Source organism: Stegostoma tigrinum, chromosome 21 (genome assembly GCF_030684315.1).
Source record: "Stegostoma tigrinum isolate sSteTig4 chromosome 21, sSteTig4.hap1, whole genome shotgun sequence".
NCBI classification, from domain to species: domain Eukaryota; kingdom Metazoa; phylum Chordata; class Chondrichthyes; order Orectolobiformes; family Stegostomatidae; genus Stegostoma; species Stegostoma tigrinum.
In genome coordinates this window covers 22927198-22940465 of record NC_081374.1, presented here as the reverse complement: position 1 = coordinate 22940465, position 13268 = coordinate 22927198, and the positions used below count along the sequence as shown (strand labels likewise).

Below are 13268 nucleotides of genomic sequence, written 5' to 3'. Positions count from 1 at the left end.
TTTTAATCTTTTCTTGATTGAGGCAAGGGGGTTTGTAGATGACAAGAACGTCATGCGAATCAGGTGAGAAAGATTTTATAAACATTTTAATCTCTCTTGTACCCTCTTGTCACCAAATACCTGAGGTTAAAGTTTGAGTGAATGATGTAGCATATTTACAAGTTAGAATAGTAGCTCAAAACTTAGTTTTTTTTCATTGAATTGAATTAGAAGCCCTTCAGAGTGGGAAGAGGCCATTTGGCCCATCAAGTCTGCCTAATCCTCCAAAGAACATTCCATCCTTATTACAATAGCCCTGCATTTACCACGACTAATCTACCTAACCTGCGCATATTTGGGTTGCGAGATCGAACCAGAGTACAGGACAGAAACCTTCCCCAGACACTGGGTGCAAACTCCACACAGTCACCCAAGGCTGGAATTGAAGCTGAGACCCTGACACTGTGAGGCAGCAGGTCTAATGACTAAACCACTGTGCCACTCTGTTAGGGTAGAGCATAGCCTTTTGGCTGCGACTACTTGGGCAATGGAACATGCTGAGGCATTTGCCGCAGTGACGGTGAAATTTTGAGTGAGGATTTGGGATCCTGTGTGGTCTCGCTGTGCAAGGAACAAGTGTTTAAATACAAAAAAAAAATTTTGCTTGATTTCTGGAAAGAAAAAAATTGTTCCCATCAATCTGAAATATTCTTTGTCCCTTTTTGATAGAGAGGAATGGTTCTAATCTATAAATTAATTCAGATGATTTTAGGAAGCTACGCTTTCTAGCCTTTTAGGAAGCTACGCTTTCTAGCCTTTTAATGTTTAAAATTGGTTTGTAGTTTAAAATAGGACATACCAGTATTGTGCATGATAATATAAAGGCTTTGGCGAGAATGAGGATAAGTTTAACTGGATGCTTCCAAGAGTAATGGATTTCAGCTACATGGATAGATTGGAGAAGCTGAGGTTGATCTCCTTGAAGAAGTAAAGAATGAGGGCAGATTTTGGAGAGGTGTTGAAAATCATAAGAGATCCAGACACAAGAAATGGAAAAGAACTACTGTTATTGAAAAAAGACTTAAGAAGCAAAGGACATAATTTAAGGATATTGGCTAATGAGCCCATATCAAAATAAGCAAGACCATTTCTGCAGAGTCATTACATTGTAGGTTGTCTTATCCAAGTATATGATGACATCTTGTCAAGAGAAGTCAGGGTTACAGGGGTGGGATGAATGAGTTGAACTAAATCAATTGCTTTTGTAGAGCTGAGAATGGATATGGCTGCATGAATGGCCTTCTTGATAACATTTCTAGGCTTATGATGCAATTAAAATGATATAGTTCAAAATGTTCTTCTCCTAATGGTTATGAATCTTGGAAGGGCATTTAAATAGGTGGCATGGTGCTGTATCTGAATCCTGCTACCTTATGAATGTTACCATAATTAAGCTCTAAAGGCCCAGGGTAAACTTTTTCACTCCATCACCAATTAAGAACTGTAAGGATTAATTAATATTATTATTTAAGGATTCCATTGCCCTCCCTTCTTTCTTTCAAAGTAGCAAATTTCTAAGTAAGTGATAGCAGTGGATAGAAAAATGGCAGCATCTACACAGACTGTGTACTCAGATGAAGCATACTATATTGCCAGAGGTATAAGCCTTTAATGTTAATCTCATAAAACACCACTACAGGCAGCATTGCATGGAGAAAGATAATTTTGAGATTTCATTGTTATATTATTCCAAAATGATTAAAGAATTAGATTTCAGTGTGTAGGAATACATATACATCCAGACTGCCATATTGTTCATTACTACACTTGTCAGCATACTGAACAACAATCTATCAGCCCACCAGCGATGCAGAGCTGCATCAAATGCGTTTGATGCAAATCTCCTGTATTTGTGATCATTTCAAACTTCTGTGAACCATAAGTCATAATGATTTCTAATTTAATGTTAGTAAAATTATGTTTACTTCGAGAATATTGGCTGCCAAAGTCAGTGACACTCTGCTTTTGTCTGCAAATTGCTGAAGTCCCCTGAACTCACTGAAACCCTTGAAGTTCAACATTATCATTCATATAGATACTGCATCATCTACAGAACGTTGTTATGTGTCACTACATATTCTAATGAATGACAGAACAGGCGTGAGGGGCCCAGTAGCCTACTCCTGTTCCTATGTTTTTTGGCCTTACATGGAATGCTTTACTCCATGTGCCAAAAAAGATTGGATCCTTCACCAAATATGTGATCCATTTTACCTAGCAGCCAAAACACTGAACCTGCTAATACAATAAATAGGGAACTTTCAAAGCACAGAATATGATTTGGCTGCTAAATTCCATTAAATCCTGAGAAACTCATGTGATATCTACTTTAGTTCAGTTGTAAAATTAATTGTACAAGGCATTAAATGATTTTGTTAGGGAGGTCACAGCAACAGCAGAGCTATTCTCATAAGACACCAGAACTGGGTACAAAGACAATGCTGCAGCTGGTGAAAGCTTCTCATTAATAATAATCAAGCTCAGTGTCCCAGATTTGAACTTAAATGTTAATATAGGGACCATATCATAACTGCACCATATACATGTAATGCTCGATACAAAATGCTTGGGAATTAGTCTCTTTAATATGCAATTGTTTGAGTTGTTAAACGATAGAGTGTGCACCTGAAGGTACCTGTCACACTCAGACAAATGTGAATGTTTGTTCAATTGCTGGTCTGCCCAGAGGTAAATATTCAAGTCCCCTCAATAGACGTAGGGTTTGGTGGCACAGTCCACATATGAGCTGGGTTAAGTTTCACCTGTTCCAGAGGTGGGTTATGGCAATTCTGAACAGTTTAAATTTTTAAAAAATGAAAATCACCAATATTCATTATTCTAGCAATTGTGGAAGTGGCTTTCCTTTAAAAAGACAGTTGTCTCAAACTGTGTGGAATAATCTGTTTGTTGCAGTTCTGCAGAGCTTTAGGACTCAGGGCCTTTCTCTTGCCAAAATCATACAGCCTTTTCTATTTACACTTAAATGCTAAGCAGAACATAATGTAAAATAAACTAAAATCCACTGTAATATTTAAATGAGCAGTTAGATAAATGTGAGGAAGAAAGAAACAAAGATGATAGAGTTAGATGAAATGAAGTAGAAGAAGGCTTGTCTGAAGCATCAACGCCTGTGTTTGGACACGGTCTTTTACTGTTGGGCAAATGCTTTGTAGAAACCTTTCCTGCTGTTTAAGACTGTCTATTCATAATTAGAATTGTCAAAAAATTGTACAAAGTTTTCATTTTGAAGAAGAAAGCAAAATACAACACTTCACAGTTAAATGAAAGGAGTAATTTGTATAACATTTTGAGGTTTTATGATGTAACTTCTGGGATACATATACGTAAAATTTTTAATATTAATTGCCATAAGATAAGACATTTGATTTTGAATGACTAACTGGTGCATTTAACTGTTAATAGTTGTGTGACCATGGCAATTTCTTTTAAAAAGCAGTTTTGAAGCCTGGCTGTAGAGTGAATGATTTTTGTGATGGCCTTGCGTGTATTTTAGATTGCGTGTGACCCACAATGGTGTATAATGAGCCCTCAAAGCTTCTTTAGAGACTTCTGGAATGTGTATTTTTTAGCTTAAGGGAAGTGTCCATAACTAAGAGATTTTCAGTTTCACTTTTGTCTTTGAGTATGTTAGTCCTATGAAGATCTCAGTTGTAAACAGCGGTGCTTCTCAGGAGGAAATGATAGATTTGGTGAATTATATTGTCTTGGAGTGAAAAATTATTAATAGTCCCAGACCAAAAGTATTGGGATAAAACAGGGATGTGCTTATGTAAGCTCAGTACATTGAAACTCAGATATATGGCAGCTCAAGAAGAAGCTATTGCAGTTTAAAATTAAATTAAACTTACCAGGGTGTTAGGTACAGGGACTTTAGCATGAATATGAGGAGTGTTGTTTGAAGACTGTAACAGGTGGGGTGTTCTGGTCACTTATATAAAAGCTATGTTTTTTTAACAATTTATAAATGAATGTCTGGGTTTAATGGGAATATATGCCTACTATGTGTGTAAAATATTTGAATTTGTATTGTAAGAAAGAGCCTTTGGATTATTCTAATTTTCTTATCATCTTACATTTATTTTATTTCTTATTTTTTTTAGTAATATAATTGCTTCTGTTTTAATCTTAAAGCAAACTCTGCACCATTGTGTGGTTCTATTTCAGGGAGAGACTACTTCTTTAAAACCAAAACAAATAAATTTATGATCTGTCAAGCCTAAGATCTGACTTGTTTGGTAATAACATCAGCTGCGATCAAATTAGTTTGCTGACAGCCTGTTTAAAATTCAAGAGAAACACTTTAAGTTTGTTATTTTTTTAGAATGATAAACATGTTTAAGTCATTGTAGGAATGAGGCCTAGCTGCTTGAATATTGTACCAAAAATGCTTATAAAAACACTATGTTGCAGTAGGTAAATAGAAAGCGCCAAAACAACAATATATTTTAACCTAGGGAGAGAATGAAACTGACTTGACTCAGACCATAAACTGAAAATCCCTAAGCCCTTGCAGGATGAGAGAACAGAGCTGGGAGAATCATGGTTTATGCACATTAAAATCATACCGGCTTTTTAATTTTACGTGAGATGTGGGTGTCACTGTCTAGATTAGCATTTGTTGCCTAGAGTAAACCATATTTCAATGAGTCTAGAGTCACATGTAGACCAGCCCAGGTAAGGATGGCAGATTTCCTTCCCTAAAAGATATTAGTGAACTCAATGGATTTTTACAGCAATCAACAATGCTTATATAGTCGCCATTAGGTGAGCTTTTATTCCACATTATGAATTCAAATATCACTATTTGGCATGGTAGGATTTGAACCCCTGTCCACTGAACATGAGTCTGAGTTCTGGATTGCTAGTCCAGTGACATTTAAAGAACAAAGACGGATCTACAAGATATGTACTCTGTGTAACCATCCTCAATCAAGGATGCTCCACGCAGGATAGAATGTACTAAATTAATACAATGCAGCAAGGGAAATATCCTTCTAAGGAAGACAAAAAATACTTCCCAAGATTGACTTGGTAACCATGTGAACCTAAAAACTGAGCTGCACCAATAGCACCTTTTGCCACTGGCTGCCTTGTATGAATATAATTAATGTAAATTTAATTTAAGAAAAACATAAATTTATTACTCAAAGACAAAGAATAAAAAGCAAAGCTCTCATATATATTTGTCTCTCATCATTTGTCAAGATTTTGTAAAAAAGCACAAATGAAAGTATGCAAGGCTTTTCTGCTGCAGTGTCTTTTATAGACACTCAACCCCAGTAAAATATCAGTTTTGTCTTCACTTTAAAATTTCAATATCTCAGCTGCCGTCACAAGCATTTCCTTTTAGTCACTTTCTGCAGATGTGCCATGTATGTTTCTCCCCATCATTCAGTTGTCAGTTCTCTGCATTTTTTCCAATAACACCCTCTGGTTCACTTCCCTTCTTTTAAGGCATTCTGTAAAGCCCCTCTCTTTGACTCTCACCTGTTCTAATTTGTCTCTATGTTGTCAAACTTAATTTGTCATACAACAAAATATTTTCTAATCTGCTGCACGAATATACTGTCTGTCTGCCATTTTTCACTGTGCGTAGTGTTTTTTTTCACACTTGCTATAATCTTTTAAAATGTTTAACACACAAATTACACAAAACAATACAAACATTTCCATGGAAAAAATTATACCATCCGTGCTGTCATGATATACTTCATTTTTGACTCAATCTGCCTAGTGCTAAATATTATTTTTATGCACATTAAAATCATACGGGCTTGTTGGAAGAATTGAATTTCCATTTAACAATTTGCTGAATCCTCAAGAATAACAAGAACTGCACCAAAGCTTTTAGATGCTTAACTCAACCAATTGTGCTAGGATTGATAATCTTTTCACTCTCACGTAATAAATTTTATTGTTTGTTGACTGAAGTGTTCTACCTTGAGGGTAAACAAGCAATTCTTCTAGGTAGCTAATCCTATTGAGAAAATAAATAATGTGGCCTTGTTGACAGACTAGATTACGCATAGGAATCTGTGGGCTATCTGTCTCAAAAACTTGAAAAATACTTTGTTTTTAAAAGAATAATTAACTTTCGGCCAAAATTGAAGAAAAATGAAATGATGTCTACTGAGAGAGCTGGTTACTTATAGTGTACATCTAGGCTTTACTTTGTTTTTCAGGCACTTTGACCATTAATTATATTAACTACTGTTAATAAAACTGTGCTCTAACTCACTGTGGCAGATATTTACAAACAAAAAAGTAATTCATTGTCGTCTTTATTTACCCCAAAGGAACTTGAGTGGTAGATGTTGAGTCATAATGTTCACAAGTATTAAGTGAAAAGGTCAGTTATGAGGTGGCTTGATCTTAATCAAGTAGTAATGTTCTGGATCTTTAAATCCTTTGATCCTCATCATATTTTTAATGAACCATCGTGTAAATGTATTAAACATGAGTAATTATACCTAAAAGCTATGGTAATATCCAGTTGTTGCTGGATCAGTTGGCACCAGACCTGGCATTCTGCCATTCCCTGCCTGCTTGATTGTTGGGCTCTGCTTTCCCCACCAGCTTGGCTGTCAGTTGGGCAATATTGAGCTTTACCACTACCCTACCAGCACTCAGGCCCAGCCCTGATGGGCAGTCACCTATGTGAATACAGCATTGCTATAACCTCCTGTAACTCTGCTGTATGTTGGACCCAGGATCAACCAAAGCAAATTGTCTGGCTTATCTATCACCAATTACCTTCCTTCCACTCCTGCTCCATGAATTGGAGATTTTGGCCCTGGAAGAGCAGTGAGAGTAGCAGAAAAGGGACACTTGAGTGATAGAAATGGAGCGGCAGCATTAGAAACACAATTAGAGGAACAGCTCCTTGTGTTTCTTCTATTTACAGGGAAGACTGTTCTTCAATTGGCCCTTATGATTGAATTTTTGTGGGTACTTTATGGCTTTTTAGGGCATAAATTCTCCTGCTGTCGCATGTGTCTTTTTATATAAGCACATGTTGTATGCAAAACTCAGATGTAAATGTTTTTTGAGCTCCAGTTTCTGGTCATTGCTTTCACACAAGTTCCAACTTGCTGTACTTTGTTTCTAATATACCCTGTTGAACTACTTAGCATTTTTAATCCAAGATTTATTCATTCATGTTTTGTTTAGGCTGAAGCTCTCTGAAGGAGATAAATATAATTGCCATGCTGTCATAACTTGATCACTATAGCTTTGTGTTTCACATTAGTGTGTTATAATTATTCAAAGATTAAGAGCAATTATATGAAGTCGGCTGATACTCCAAAAAGTAAATTTTCAAGAACACAGTGTTCAATCTGATGATACAGAATGAAACAAAATAGACCATTAATAATTGTTTTTTGTTTAAATCATACTTTCTTGTTTAAATATTTCACTGCAGCATTTTGCACAGGCAGTTGTGGATTGAAGCACATGTGTGCTGTTACTTTACTGAAGTGGAGTTTCTTTAAAAATTGGCCTGCCCTTTAAGACCACTACTGCTGCATTCCCTGTAGGAAGGTAATTATACATAAGCTTGCACTGAACTTAATTAGAGGCTAATTGGTGAGCAAATTTTCTGTGGGTTGGCAGCTGCTTCTAACTCTCCAGCCTTGGGAAGAAGCCAAGTTACCAAGCTCAGGAGAAAGTCACATGTAAATTTTGAAAACAATTTTGCAGCAATAAAAAGTGTAGTTCAACAAAGTTTTTTAAAAAAGAACTATTACGATTTGAGAAGCATCACAACAACGTATATGATGAAGCTTGAGCATAAAGTAAAAATGGAAGGAAAGTCAATTCAATAAGTACAAGTTTAGGCTTGCGGAACTTATGGAGAATAGGAAGCAGAAACTGTTGAAAAATAATTCAAAACTATTAAATGCAGCAATGTAGTTATATTTTAAAAAATGATACGTTTGCGATTCATTTCTGTGCGTCAAATTTTCTGTGGAAAGTTAAATGGTTTAATCATTTATAAGCAATATGGTACAACAGCTATAATGAAGAAATGGCTTCAATTTGGATGTGGGCTACAGAAAGAGGTTTGGAACGATTATGAGACAAGTCAAGCAAGGCCTTTCCCAATGTCAGGAGCAACAAGTTTCTTTTTTTCCAACCAACTTCCAGATGTTAAGATGAGATTCTGACTAAGAAGTGGCAAGAGGCCTATTAACAAGGATTATTGTTGATTGTCACCTTTCTTATTATTTAATCTCACTTTGTTGATATGCAATCTCCTATCCTACCATCATCAGATAGAAATTAGATATCAGGAATCCCTGACGTAAAAGTCAGAGTGGTTACCTGGCAATTCCATTTCGCGAATTGTCCCTCTGGACCTCCAACTTTGAAACCTGAGACCAATTTCTCGGGCATTGCCCATTGGCAAAAGCTGGATGCACTCTGTGTCTGTGCATCTTGTCATGTGACACATACCAGCTCCTCCACAACATCATGGGATGTCTCCGATGTGCTTACAGTAGACTTTGGCAGTTTAATGCTGCACTGTGGGGTGCATGAACACTTTACATGCAGGGACAGGCACTCAGCAGACAGATTGAACTAGGCTACGTTTAAGGCTGTGTGGAGCTGGAGGAACAGAGCAGGCCAGGCAGCAAACTCCAGCATTGGAAGTTCTTAATTTCTGCACATTTAAGGCTGCTTGCTTGCTTTCTGAATGCTTGCCCAGTACTGCGTCCCTGTGTTTCCTTGCATTTTAGCACTTTGCCCTCTCAGTCAGAGTTACTAGGTGCACAGCACTTTCTCTCTTGTCTTGTGCAGACACAAATCCAGGAGAGTTGTCATGTTTGGCAGTAATCATAAGTCAAGGGAGTGGACATGTTGCTGTATGGCATTGTGCTTCCCCATGTACTATCAGTGTATGCAATAAATGCTGTATCAAATGGCCATGTGTCAAAGTCTGACAGGAGTAGGCCTCAGTCTAATCAAGGGAAAACACCTTCTGTCAGCAGGTCCAGACACAGTAAATCAACAGCAGCCTCCCAATATCACTGAAGTGTTTTGGAGCATGGTTTTTCCTGCTCAGGGTCAGGATCCTGTCTTTATCAGGAACCTCTTGTCAGGAGCTATATGTTGGGCACCCCACATTCATCCTGGATCCCAGCTGTGGCCTGTTTGCTCTTGGAGTGAAACAAAAGATGGGATTGGGTGAGATGAAAATGGGTGTCACAGCTGTTAATGCTGGAACGTGTGGGAGAAAGGTGGTGAGTTGTCCCAAGCGAATGAGTGAGCGGTGCAGAGGCAATGCAATGTTAATGGTGAGGGGGGGAAATTGGGTAGGTAAAAGTGAGAGAGGAAAATAGTGCATGCAGTAGTGAGAGCAGTAGAGCATGAGCCTATAATGGGAGACATATGCAAATAAGTGTGAGGTAGTGTAGAGAAAATGTGGTACTTACCCTGTCAGAGCAGGGAATGTCTTTGATTTTCTCCCTACAATATTGGACTTCTCTCCTGATGGCTGAGATCACACTGACTCAGGTGACACCCTTGAACCATGGTCTTGTGTTGCCTGACCTGTGGAAAGTTGTATATTCCTGGTGAATTATTTAATTAAAGACTATTCTAAAATGTTATCCATGTATTCAGAGTTGTGGAATTAAAAAAGGCAAAGGTACAATTTTCCACGCATTTTAAAAGGTTATTAATGCCTGAGATGAGATTTTTAAAAAATGATTACTTATAGTCTGGAGAGAATTGTAGCATGCTAATAACAATATCAGGTGATTTAAATATTGATCAAAATAAAATAACATGTTTTCAAACCAATAAATGTTCTTTAAATGCATCTGTCATGTTCACCAAAATGATATATTTCTGCTGGAATGCTGAAAGGAATATTGTTTGTTATAATTCCAGAAATAAAGTCAGAAAAGTAACCATGACAAATTAGGAGAATGGGGAAAGAACAATCACAACATAAGTAGCACAGTAAAAAATAGAAAAGGTTTGCTTTAAGAAAGAGAATGCTGGACTTCAAAGCAAGTTTCATAAAGTTGTCATTATTTTAGTGTTTAGTGACGGATTCAAGTCATTTGTGTATGGTTTAATTGTAAATGTATTGCAAGCCTTGATATCTTTATATGCACTTGCTTCATTGCATTTTCTAAAGGGCAGAGACAAAGCTATGAATAGCACAACATCACTTAAGTCAAGGCCATTAGAAGGTTTCTTTGGAGGGAATACCCTCGGGTGCTCCTGACGGTTAGCTGATAGAAGTTGCCAGCTATACTTGAACTAGGCTTGCTATTCTTGGATTTGAAGCTTATTTGCAAAAACTAACTGTGCATTTTCACCATGGTACAGATAAACAAACCCCAGTGAACATCTCAGTTACATTTACTATATCATATTGAATGCTGACACATTGTAATTATTATGTGATGACGCATGTCCTTTAGGGAACACCTGTAATTTTGTTTTTTTCTAAGACCAAGAAAACGGGGCAGTTTTCTGAAAGAGAGTTAATTGCGGTCCTGATTACAAAATCATTAAATCTAAGAAATGCCCCAAGTGACCAGTGGTTGTCATTGGGATGACTAGCTAAGAAGGAAAGGATTAAAAGAAAGGTTATTGGATTTCAGCCTATGTGTCTATTTAGCAATTCAGGACGTACTGAAAATTTTAGTAGAAACAAACAACGTCCTCTATGAATTGAATATTTTTCGTTCGGATGAGTTTGAACTAACCTTGGTGATGAAGCCATCTTTGACAATACACTGGAGGAGTGCTATGTATGTCAGCCAGTTGGAAAGAACAGAGAGCTCAAGACTGGAAGGACAAGGGTTTGTGTATTGTAATAAAAGCCATTACTGTTGTTTCAGTGATAACAAGCTTTAGAGCTGGATAAACACGGCAGGCCATGCCACATCAGAGGAGCAGGAAAGCTGACATTTCGGGCCTAGACTCTTCTTCAGAAATGGGGGAGGGAAGGGGGTTCTGAAATAAATAGGGAGAGAGGGGGAGATGGATAGAAGATGGATAAAGGAGAAGATAGGTCAAAAAGTCGGGGATGGAGCCAGTAAAGGTGAGTGCAGGTGGGGAGTTAGGGAGGTGAGATGTTATTGGGATAACATCCCATTGATTTCTATACTTCTATAAATTAATGTCCTTTATCTGCCTACACATAGGTATGCAGACACTGCCTTCAAACTTCCTGCCCAACTAGAAATTAGGCACAAAACTTTGTAACTCCTTATCTTCTTACACATCAGTATGCAGACATTGCTTTAAGCTTCCTGCCTGAATAGAATTAGAGTTAAACTGTGCAAGTCTTTATCTTCCTGCACAGGGGTATGTGGAAACTGTCTCAACTAAGGTTAAGTGAGGAACATTTGTAAAGGTGTGAGACTTCTGAAGTATGTCACTTCTGTCTCTGACAAAGGGGCCAAGGCTTGTTCAAGGCAGACACATCGGCAACTTGAAATTACAATCTTTCAAGTTAAGAACTTGAAATCGCCTCCTGCCATTAGCAGTCACTTCACGAATGATCAATACAATATCCCCGATCTTTTGTTTTTGATGTAATAATTGTTTTGTATCCTGTCTTTGTCTGTTGTAATAATTGTTTCATGTATCATGTCATTGTGAGATGTGAAATTGTTTTATGTATTATATACTTAGTAAAGTATAAAATGCGGGGACTGTCCGCTGCTCGGGGAGAATTACTTACGAGACTTTGCACTCTGTGCCGGGTTAAGTACAGTGATTCTCCACAGCTTGTACTTGCTTGGTAATAAAGGATTTGAGTTTTTCTAAACAGGTCAGTGTCTTGTTATTGCATCAAGTCCGTGAGGGTCTCCGAAAACGAACCTGACAGAGGGAATAGGTCAATCCAGGGAGTACGGACAGGTCAAGGGGGTGGGATGAGGCTAGTAGGTAGGAGATGGGCGTGGGGCTTGAGGTGGGAGTAAGGGGTAGGTGGGAGGAAGGACAGGTTAGGGAGGTGGGGACAAGCTGGGCTGGTTTTGGGATGCGGTAGGAGGAGGGGAGCCTCAAGCCCCATCCCAATCTCCTACCTACGAGCCTCATCCTGTCCCCTTGACCTGTCCGTCCTCCCTGGACTGACCTACCTCCTCCCTAACTCCCCACCTGCACTCACCCTTACTGGCTCCATCCCCGACTTTTTGACCTGTCTGTCTCCTATCTACCTATCTTCTCCTCTATCCATCTTCAATCCACCTCCCCCTCTCTCCCTATTTATTTCAAAAACCCCTTCTCCCCCATTTCTGAAAATAGGGTCCAGGCCCAAAATGTCAGCTTCCCTGCTCCTCTGATGCTGCCTGGTCTGCTATGTTCATACAGCTCTACACCTTGTTATTTCAGATTCTCCAGCATTTGCAGTTCCTACTATCAGTGTTGTTAGAACCGACTAGACAATTTAAAGAGGTTACTGAAGGGACTTTCTGTGTATACGATGCCAGCAGGATTGTTATGACTGATGATTCATAGATATGTACTTTGTCCATGGCAAGCATGTCTGGGAAGTACCAGGTAATGGGCCAAGTGCTTGAACGTGGTATTAGATAGGTCAATGCCATCATGATGGGTTAAAGGGCCTTGTCTGTGCTGTATGATTCTATGAATATAATCAGACAACTAAAACAATTGAATGGCAGAGGCAATGTTGGAAAGACTGAGAGATTCTACATACTGCCCTATTTGTGGGTAAAGAAATGTGAATGCATAAAACTGAGGCTTATCTTTGTCTGAGGTTGCAGGGGCTGATTAGAGCAGTCTGCTTGCAGATGAAGAACTTTTGGTAAGTGGGAGGCCAGAGAAGTTCAAGGTCTATATGTCCTTGTGAGAGTGAAGGGCAAGGTTGGCAGGAGTGGGGATCCCTGGATGACAAGAGTTATTGAGGCTTTGTCCAGAAAAAAAAGGCATGGCTCAGGTACAGGCAGCTGGGATTAAGGGAATCCTGGAAATATATAGGGGATGCAAGAGTTTTCTCAAGAAGGAAATCAGAAGGAAGAAAATGAGGCATGAGCTGGCTTTTCTTGAGAAGATTAAGGTGAGTACAAAGAGATTCTTTAAGTATATTAAAAGAAAAACAATAACTAGAGAGACAATAGGACCATTCAAGGACCAAAGTGGACATGTATGTGTGGATCTGCAGGAGATGGTCGAGGTCCTCAATGAATATTTCTCCTCTGTGTTTACCATGGAGA

At 38.4% G+C, this 13268-nt stretch overlaps 1 protein-coding gene across 5 annotated transcripts in view; it reads left to right on the top strand.

Annotated features, from left to right (window-relative positions):
• Window positions 1-13268, top strand: part of LOC125463008 (copine-8-like) — a 636730-nt gene that overhangs the window by 240049 nt on the left and 383413 nt on the right. The gene's annotated exons all lie outside the window — the stretch shown is intronic.